The 9,471-nt window shown below is 39.8% G+C and overlaps 1 long non-coding RNA gene across 3 annotated transcripts in view; it reads left to right on the top strand.

The window, feature by feature from the left end:
* Nucleotides 1-319: 319 nt before the first annotated feature.
* The window catches only part of LOC116216679 (uncharacterized), a 148,195-nt gene continuing 139,043 nt past the window's right edge, over nucleotides 320-9,471 (top strand). The window contains exons 1-2 of one of the 3 annotated variants that reach the window (XR_014883625.1): nucleotides 320-629; nucleotides 1,021-1,103. This is a non-coding gene — a long non-coding RNA (uncharacterized LOC116216679). The remainder of the gene's footprint in view (nucleotides 630-1,020; nucleotides 1,104-9,471) is intronic. The other 2 variants (XR_014883624.1, XR_014883623.1) reach the window with 2 other exon arrangements.

The following is a 9,471-nucleotide window of genomic DNA, read 5'->3' as shown; positions in this document are numbered from 1 at the left end:
CTAACAAGTACACAGTATTTGTGTTGTTTTAATGGATCTATAAAGGTTCCTATCTTCTTTCTTAGGTAAAAGCCCCATCTCACTGCACTTGCTCTGTGCTTCCTGTATTTCTAACTATCTGTGACATCTGTCTAGAAATGCTCCTGATGCTAATACATCCCTTTTGTCATGGAGCAAGGAGAACTGCATGTACTTCCCAGTATAGAGCAAGTAATTGATTTACACAGTGGCAGCAAAGAGCGTGGCCTCTCTCTCCTGGGATAAATGAGTGTAACAAAATTATTGATGTTCTTAATTAAAGTTGGGCAAGGCCAAAGGAGAGGTAAGCTTGTTCAGGGGAAGAGAGGTTGCACGGCCAAATGTTTTACTGCGAGTTACTGGGGTGGAGCAGAAGTGACGTATCTCTGCGCTCTGAGGACGGAAGACCAGGAGGTTGTACAGTCCTTCCTGATTCTTCCCCTTCCTACAGCAGCCCAGGGAATACTTCTGTCTGCTCAGAGCCTCTGCTTTTTCTGCTGCTGCTCTGAAGAAGCTTCCCAGCTGGTAGCTCTAGCTCTTCTAAGCACAACACAGCCCTTTGCTGCGGGCAGGAGGGAAGGCTAGGCTGATTTCACTAGCAAATTTTTCAGGTACAGCTTATATTGACATTGTCTTCCTACTCCTTTCTTACCTCAGATTGGTATAGTGTTTGCATATGATGTAAAGCTGGCAAATGTTTTGTTTGGCTTTCTTCAGGCAACATGTAAAAATCAGTAAATCTCCTAAATTTTGCAGATGAGAGCACTGCATTTACCAAGCTCCTTTACAAGGGCAAGCTCACAGCTGTGTGAACACAGAAGTGTCTGCACACCTGTGTTCACCCAGGGGAGAGGAGTGGGCCTCAGGAGAGCTCACTTGCTGCAGCTCTTTGGTCAGGAACTCTAGCTCCGACTGCCTTTCAGCACAGGCTGCCTTGTGTGTGTAGGGTATCTTTTATATAGAAAGCTCGTTTTCTTTTCAAGCTGAATCGAAGTTTCTCAGGTGCAGGAAGCTGTGAAGTCTGCAGATTTCCATGTACAAAAATTATTGTACCTCCAATGTTGTTTCTGGGAGAAGACATCCAGGTAAGTACAACCTCTGCAGTATTACCATTAGTATTATTGCTACTAACAGATACCTGCATTTACAAATGCTTCATTTGTGTCTGCTTCTTAATCTTCAGAGCAAAAGTAGCTCTCAAAGGCACTGCATGTTTATGATAGAAGCTCCTGACTATTTCTTGTCCTCATAAGGCTTAATAAGGACACCTTTTTTTGTCTGGTGAAAAAAAAGGACGTAGCATATGGAAAAATTAGTAGGATTGAAAGACTCTCGAGTCCTTTGAAAAGTGCAGTGGTGGAACGTCTCCTGTCTATGTTCTGCTTTTATCTGCTTATAATATTGTTTAGAAATCTGCACAAAAGCAGGGGTTGGACTAGGTGACCTGCAAAGTGTCCCTGTCAACTTCAGCATCTCTTTGATTAAGGGGTATCCATGCTAAAATTGATTTAAGGCAAGAGCAGAAAAAAATGTCTCTCCCCCTCATAGGGATGCGGGCTGAAAAAGGGCAAAACCAAAGAAGAGAAATCTCCTTGTTATTTGTTTGTTTCTTATAATGATGTTATCAAACAAAGTGCTGTATACAACTTGCAGAACCAAACACAGAATAGGAGACCCTGTTGTTAGAGAGAAATGAACGGCTGATTTCCAGCAAAGCAGATATATAATAATACTTTGCTCCTTCTTAAACAACACGTGCAACTGTGCTTTCTTCCCAGTGTACGTTTGAGGCATACTGAACTCTTCTGTAATTCATTTCAACTGTAGCATCTCTGAAAGGTCACATCAACAGCAGGAAGTTGTATGAAGCTGGCAGCTTTTGCATAGGACCAGCAGGGATATTTGGGGCTGGGATAAAAGCTGCTTAGAAGTTTATGTGGAGCTTGCTTGTGTCGCTCCAGTGCTTGCAATTTTACTTCCACAAACATTCCTGTTTGGAAGTTGAATATGTGAAGGATACCAACACAAAACATAAAAACCTTCCCAAAATAGGAGAAGTTGAACCCTCAAATTGTTTACGACTTTGGTAGGAAGCATAAGTAACTATTTACTTGTTCTTTCAAAACTGTGTGCTTTGCTACATAAAAGGATTTAATAGCATGCAGTGTCTTCTCTCTGAATTATGCATGACTGTGGACTGAGTGGCAATCTACAGACTGCATGTGGTCCACACATGCTTCTGTTTCTTCAATTGCTCAAACATTGTCCCAAAAGCCAGACTCTTCCTCTGGCGCACATCCAGGCTAGAGCTTGATCTGACATCTCTTACAGTATGGATGGACAGGAGGTAGGTGCTTCCAGGTCATCTGCAAACCTGCTGTTGCTGCTTTTCCTGATGGCAGGGTGAGCATCAGATCATCTCAGCAGGTGCTGTGCAAACTGTGTCTGAGGGAGGGAGAAGATGAAGTGTTTAGGCAGTGCTTGTGGTTGTAGGTGTGTTTGAGTCATGAATGTATCTCAATAGGTGTGTGGGAAGGGGGAAGGATGGCCACAAGACCTTTGCAGCAGCTGTAGCCTGAAGCCTCTGCAGTGAATGGAATCCCAGGAGAGGTCAGCTCCTGAATTCTCCGGCAGTTTAGCAAAACTCTGTCTAGAAAGACCTGGTTAGTGATAGGGTTGCAAAGGCAAGCCACCAAACTCAATGTTTCTTGGGATCAACTGATTAGCTGTAAAATATAATTGGTAGCACCTCTGAATTTACATTGCAAGGATGATGCTGGACTTAAGCATCTGATAAGCACTCAAGTCCCCTTTCAGCCTGACCTCTACTTGGGCCTTAGTTTTCTTTCAAGGATTGGAAGAGCTTTGTAAGGTCTTCAGTCCTGCTTACTGCTTTCAGTGATATAAATGAGTGGCTGTGTACTGTTGTAATCTAGCTACCATCAGAATAACTCATCAACAGACCTTGCTGATCCTCGAGATCATTACTTAATCTTAACTCCAGCCAAAGACGGACGTAAATTCAGATGTTGGCTCTCAGATCCTCCAGATTTAGGGAAAATTTGAAGCTGGGCATGAATTCTGGTGGTATGGTCTCATTTCCAGTCCTGTGTCTTAGTAGACCCGGAATACAACTTCTGTATCTCTCAAAATATAGATTTTCTTTTGTGTACCTGGAACACAGCAGTTAGACTCTCGCTAGATCCATCTGTTTCAAAGTCACTTGAGGTGGCCAGTAACAGATGCTTTGTAACAGATACAAGAAACTCCACTGGAATGGCTGGCTGAGGCCCTTTTTGATCTTTACTTTAAAATTTTGGATGTTGAAAGCACATGGCCTCCCTGTGTGATCTTTACCACAGAGCCCTTACTTCTCATCCTTTTCTTCATTGGTTTCAGTAGGACTAATTCAGCACTATGGCTCTGTTCAGTGAACAATTCATCATCATGATGTGCCTTCTTGTTCTATGCCTATGTTTAATTTCTTGTAGCTTGCTGTTAAACATACGGAGTCTGTTTGCTTCAGCAATGATACAATGTCTGAAGGAGTTAGAGAGAATGAATCTCAGGCGTCAGTGCTTTTATAGCACCTCTCTGCTACGCTTCTGACTTTAAACATGTTTAGTGGCTTGATATGTGCAGTAAGTCTCTGTGCATAACCCCAGGGGCTGTTGCCCAAATAATTGGACAGAATCTTCTCCAGCATAACAATCAAACTAAAGAGAGTTGTGATTTAGCAGTTGTCCTGACACAAATTCATTTTAGTATAACGATGACAGAAAATGTCCTGATTTTCTACAATTAAAAGAAAACTGAGAGCAGTTTTAGACTGTATCAGGCAGATCTAATTGATACTACTTAAAAAAAAAAAAAGTGCAATTCAACTTCATACACACACTGAAAAAGGATAACTTCTCCCATAAAAAGAGGATGTTAACAGCTGAGCAATCTCTGTAAAGATGAGGCAAATAAGACTGGCAAAAACCACTGCTATTAATTCTCTGAATAACCTTATCCTGAGATCTGAATTACTTACGTTGTTGCCATATTATTTTATTTAGCTGCGATCCACTTTTAATGCTTTAGTTATAGAGTATCTTGTCAGAAATTCTGCTTACTCTTAATAAATACATGAAAAGAAATTGTTTTCAACCACAACAACAAAAACAAGATTAAGCCGAATTTCATGGAAAATGCTATTAACTCCTGTCAGCAACTGCTGGCTGTTCATGCAAGATAATAGATACCCTCCCTGGATTGTTTTTAACTTGCTTTAGATATGTATTTTGTAAAATAAAAAGGAATTTCAGCTTGTGGTCTTTTTCAGCTTCTGTTTGCATCAGTTACAGTAATTTCTGTTCCCTTTATTAGGAGAAGGATCAGACCTTAAACCTAGACGTGTTCCCGAATACCTGCTCACAGCTTGAGGGGAATCTAGCAGTGGTTTTGACAAGAAAAACCATTATTCATCATGCCTCATTTAGCAGGCATCAAATTTTACATTTTCCCTCTGCCAGCTATTCACTCTCCCGCCCCTTCTCATCAGTCAAATACAATTAATATCACCTTAGTTGACTGTTCACTTTGATTATACAGTCTAGTACTATTACTGGTTTTCTTTCTTGACATTAGCAAACCATGAACAATGATTTATAACCAAGTTAAAACAATGTTTCTGGCATGTCCATGTACCTGATCTTCTCTTTCTTACTCCAAATATCTTTCCTCACCAGCCTTAGTATTCCTGACCATCTTTTACTGTCAATTCCTTTCTGCTGTCAGCTCCTCTGTACGATCCCTTATTGACTGCCATTCAGAGAAGATTCTTTTTTTTTAAGATTTCTTTGTCCTTCCTTTTGATGTACCTTCCTTGTAAGTTCATGATGTGGTCTCTGACCTCTGAAATAACATCTTCTGTGACATTTAGTGAACACTGTGTACTATATTAGTTCAACAAAGTCCTTCAGCTGATGTTCCCCACTGCTCAAATAATAACAAAAGGAAAATTGAGAGTCTGGAGTAGATAGTTGCTGGTATTAAATGAACCAGTTTGCTGGGCCACCTGCTGGTAACCATCTTATAGCTTCTTCAAATATACGTTTTACCTGAACATTGCAAGTGCTTCTAAATTATTTGGATATTTTGGATCATTGCTGGGATCACAGAAATCAGAGGAGGGAAAGGCCTGAAGGATCCTGGGTGGTTTATGTCCCTTGGCCAAAGGAAGGTTAGTAAGGACTGCGTTCTGCCTCGGGTTCTGTCCCATCGTGCTCTCAGTGTCCTGCCATGCACTCCTTTCTGTGAGTTACTTGGATTTTAAAAGCAATGATTCTTGCTATGATGAATATGTATATCCAAACCGTTTATTGAAAGTCTAGGAAGAACATTGCGCTCTGTTAGTGTAGGATGTTAGTGCAAAAGCCTGTCCTGAGGAACTTGTCATGCTGCACTCTGAACAGAGTTTTGCATACTTGCTTTGGAGGCCTATCAGGTAATTGGGAACATTGGAGCCATGTATCAATTTTTGACTGATAACTTCTTGATCTGACATCTGCATTGTATTCTGGCAATTGGCATGCTGTGGGCTCGCTGGGTTTCACATCACACTGTGGTACTAGTGGCAGTGCAACAGATAGAAGTTCTTCGTAAGCAGTCTCCATGGATCTGTGTCCTTCTATCTTCCAGAATTTTTGCTGCGGAAGTCACATCACTCCACTGTTATTTATTTATTAAAATCCAGTCAATTTGCTCTTGTAGCTGCATACCAGCTGGTGACAATGGCAAATTTCAATTGCTGCAAGAAATCATTGTGTTTTGTAACTATATATGCTGCTGCAGTTATCAAATGCAGAAAGGGTGATGTCTTGACCTACAATAATGGCAACGTACATTAGAAACTTTAAATCAAACTGTGCTTCTGTGCCTGGTCTGAATTGATTTTAAACTTTACTTCTACAATGCAGCTTGTGTATATAATTATTCCATCCTTCTCCATTCCAAGTTTCTCAAACTGTTAACTGTTTTAAAAGTAAAATTATTTTGTGGACATTTTTTATTTTTATTTCCATAGCTCATCCATCCTTTCAGTTGCTACTACATTGCTATTCTTGTCAGTAGACTGTTACTTAAATAGGAGTTTTAGTGATCTTGTAGTTAGCATTAAATGCAATATATCTAATCTAATATATCTAATATATTGCATTTAATATAATCTAATATTAATCTAATATATCATATATTACAAGAGGAAATTGTTCTTGTCTTTCAAGTTGAAGCTTTAAGGATGTAGCTGGTGTTTTCCACTCTTTTGACCCAAGGAATGTTTAAGTGTTGCTTGAGAACTGACCAGTTCTAATAAAGAGTTATTGGTAACATCCTAACTCTGAATACTGCATATCACATGTGATGTGAGATGTGTGTCTGAACTCTCAGGGGAAGTGTGGGAAGCTGTACTGGAATCCCTCATGCTGTAGGTGAAAATGGTGGCTACAGGGATGCTTCAGGGACGACTTTGTTCGCCTCTTTTTCTGGATAGAGCTGAAGGTTGTGAATCCAGACCAGAGGGGAGAGTCCCACTCCACACAGCAAGTTATCGTTGTCATGGAACTCTGGCTTCATTGTCTCTGCTTTGCATTTTTTGTTACTGTTTCTATCTTGAGATGTCCACCTCAAGACTTGCAGGTCCATGTATGCTCTAAGGAAGGCAGAAGCCGTGGGCTTCTGTGGAATAGAATTGCATAAATGTAGTGTCCTGGTCTGATATCATAAACCAGTTTGACAGTAAATGATGGTACCACAAGAGCCAGTATAAAACATCAGGTAAATCTGTGACTTCCTGCAAAATAGAGATGCTTTAGGGTAACGCTCACATCTCTGTTGAGTTTATCTTCAGGCTCTGAAGTAGCTGCAGATGTTTCACAGAGGTGAAATCTGCAGGGTCCCATTCATGCTTCCTGACTAACACCTGCATGCCTTGTAAGGAAGTAGCAGTGATCTATGACCCGTGCTGACTGCTCTTCCACAGGAAAGCTGGGGTCTAAATTCTGCAAGCTGGCTAAGTACCTGGGAGTGCTGAGAAACTAAATAACTTGTTGCCAAATTCTTTGATTAGTCTATCACTCATCATTTGATTATTTTAATTTTATGAATTCCTGGAGGCCAGAGGGAGGATTGGGATCTCACTGTGCTAGATGTTACACAGACATGAAGAAAGAGACTTGCCCTGCAGGTCTTTCAATCTGCATGCAAGAAGATTAAAGATAAGAGAAAAGGAAATATCATGTGCATATAATAATCAGATGATAAGCAGTGAATGTCACATTAGTTCCACATTAGACTCTTTCCCTTGTTTTCTTGTTGTATCCCTTTACTCCTACCACCAAAGATAAGAGGTAAAGAAAGAACTCCTGTAAATATATCTTACCTATGGCTAAAGAGCAATTGGTATCTTGAAGGTCTCTAGTTATTACAGTTTTTTTTTCCTTAACATTTATTATTATTATAAGTGTTAGCATTAACAACAGCATTTCTTACTTTTATGGAGCCTGAGAACTGACAGAGCCATATTGGGAAGATGCTCTATAAACAGAGGAATGCTTCCATTTCATAGTTGATTCAGCAGCCCTTTTTTCAGCAACAGAAAAAAAATGAGTGGTTTAAAAAACAACAACAGAAAGTATGCACAAATAAACCTCAGTGATTAGATTATGTGGTTAAATAAGTATTATCTTCTTAAGCCCCAACCCTCTTAAGGGATGGCAGAATTTTGTGGTCTAGAAAAATCTGTAATTTCCAACTTTGTAGCTATGTAATAATTTCTGTACACAGACATCAGTATGCTTCCCTGAAGATTACGTTTCGCTTAAGTGAAGTACATCAGTCAGCTGGCCATTCTTGAGTCATGTATGAAAGAGAGTCAATTTTCTTCATATATTTTCCTTTCTAATGCTGCCGATAGCTTCAACAGCTTTCATTATTTGGTACATCTGTGAATTTGATAAAGCACACTACATAAAATGTACCCAAAGCCTCCTGTCATGTCAGCATCTGGCACTTGCCATAACACAAAGTAGGAAGAAAGGAAGAATTCATCCACTGAAGTCAGTGGAAAAATTCACCGCACTCCGGATGGAGTTACAAGACATATATACTGTGATGCGCATGCCAACTGGCTCCTCTCAAATGGTACCGCCTGCAGAATTTTTCCCTTATGTCCTATGTGAAGAAGCTCTTAAATGTAATTTAGGTTTATTGTTCAGTGAAATGTTAGTCCTAGAAGCAAATCTAACACCAGGGTCCCAAACTCTAATGATGATTAAAGCACTGTCTCTGAAATAAGGAAGGAAAGGAAACTTTCCTCTCAAAAGCTGTCTAAGAGGTTCAGTGATACAAAACCTTCTGCTGAGATGGATTCCATACAGCCTCATCAGTAGCAGAACCACAACTTCTGCCCTTTGCTTTTTCAGAGTTTCAAGCTGTAAATAGTCTCACATTTTCTTCCTTTTCTTACTGCAACACCACTCTCGAGTTCCTCTGTTCCTCACTTCTTGAGCTTTCCTTGACACCTATTGCTATCACCAAGTTGCATGTTTAAAATGATCTAAAGACTTTTTCTTCACCAGTGTCTGATTTTAGGAAACAGTGATTTTAAGGCCTTTTTCAGGAATTGCTACCATTTTCCCTTTTCTCATTTTGGCTTTTTGCAGCAGGCACTAGATGGTGCTATGTTGCTGAGTTTTAACTCAGAAAATAACTTTAGTCTGCTTTTTGGCATATGGAGAAGAATAGGACCTCTCACATTCAAAACGTGTATATTAAAAAGACCTCTTTCTAACACTGAACTTGAGATTTTGTCAACGTAGGGCCAGCTCCAAATCTGAAATTAATTCCAGCCCAGTCTGCTTCTTTCCTTTTCTTTTAAAAACGGAGCTGCCATAGCTGTATTTCCTTGGTCCAAGTGTAATATGTTTCTCTCATCAGAGACCTAAGGTTGCTAACAATCACAGTAATAGAATATTTAATTATTTAATCACTTCATGTAATTCTCCATCTTTCCTCCCTTCTTACACCCTCTCATTTTTTTTAATTCTTCAAATATTAGTTAAGAATATGAAGAAACAACAGCTCTGTTTAAAACAATTTGTTGTATTTTTCAACAATAAAAATATGAATCAAAATGGAATAAATTATTTCTAAAGAAAGAAATCAATACTGTCTGCTGCAAAAACAGTACAGGCAGCCTTTTCAGTATGATGCATAGAATGCCATACCAGGGCAGTACAGATAGACTTTTCAATCCCTCTCCCCCTCTACCTCCCCTTTTGTTGCTTAAATAACAGAGCTTTGTCTTGAAATGTCTGCATTTCTCCTCCTGAGTTTTCCTGGTGTGAATTTTGCTGATCGTATCACTGAGAATAGAGGGCTTTAATTGACCAAGGCTACTCCTAGCCTCCC

Source organism: Meleagris gallopavo, chromosome 5 (assembly GCF_905368555.1).
Source record: "Meleagris gallopavo chromosome 5, MGAL_WU_HG_1.1, whole genome shotgun sequence".
NCBI lineage: Eukaryota > Metazoa > Chordata > Aves > Galliformes > Phasianidae > Meleagris > Meleagris gallopavo.
The sequence above is the reverse complement of the archived record's forward strand: the minus strand, read 5'-3'. Positions and strand labels throughout refer to the sequence as shown.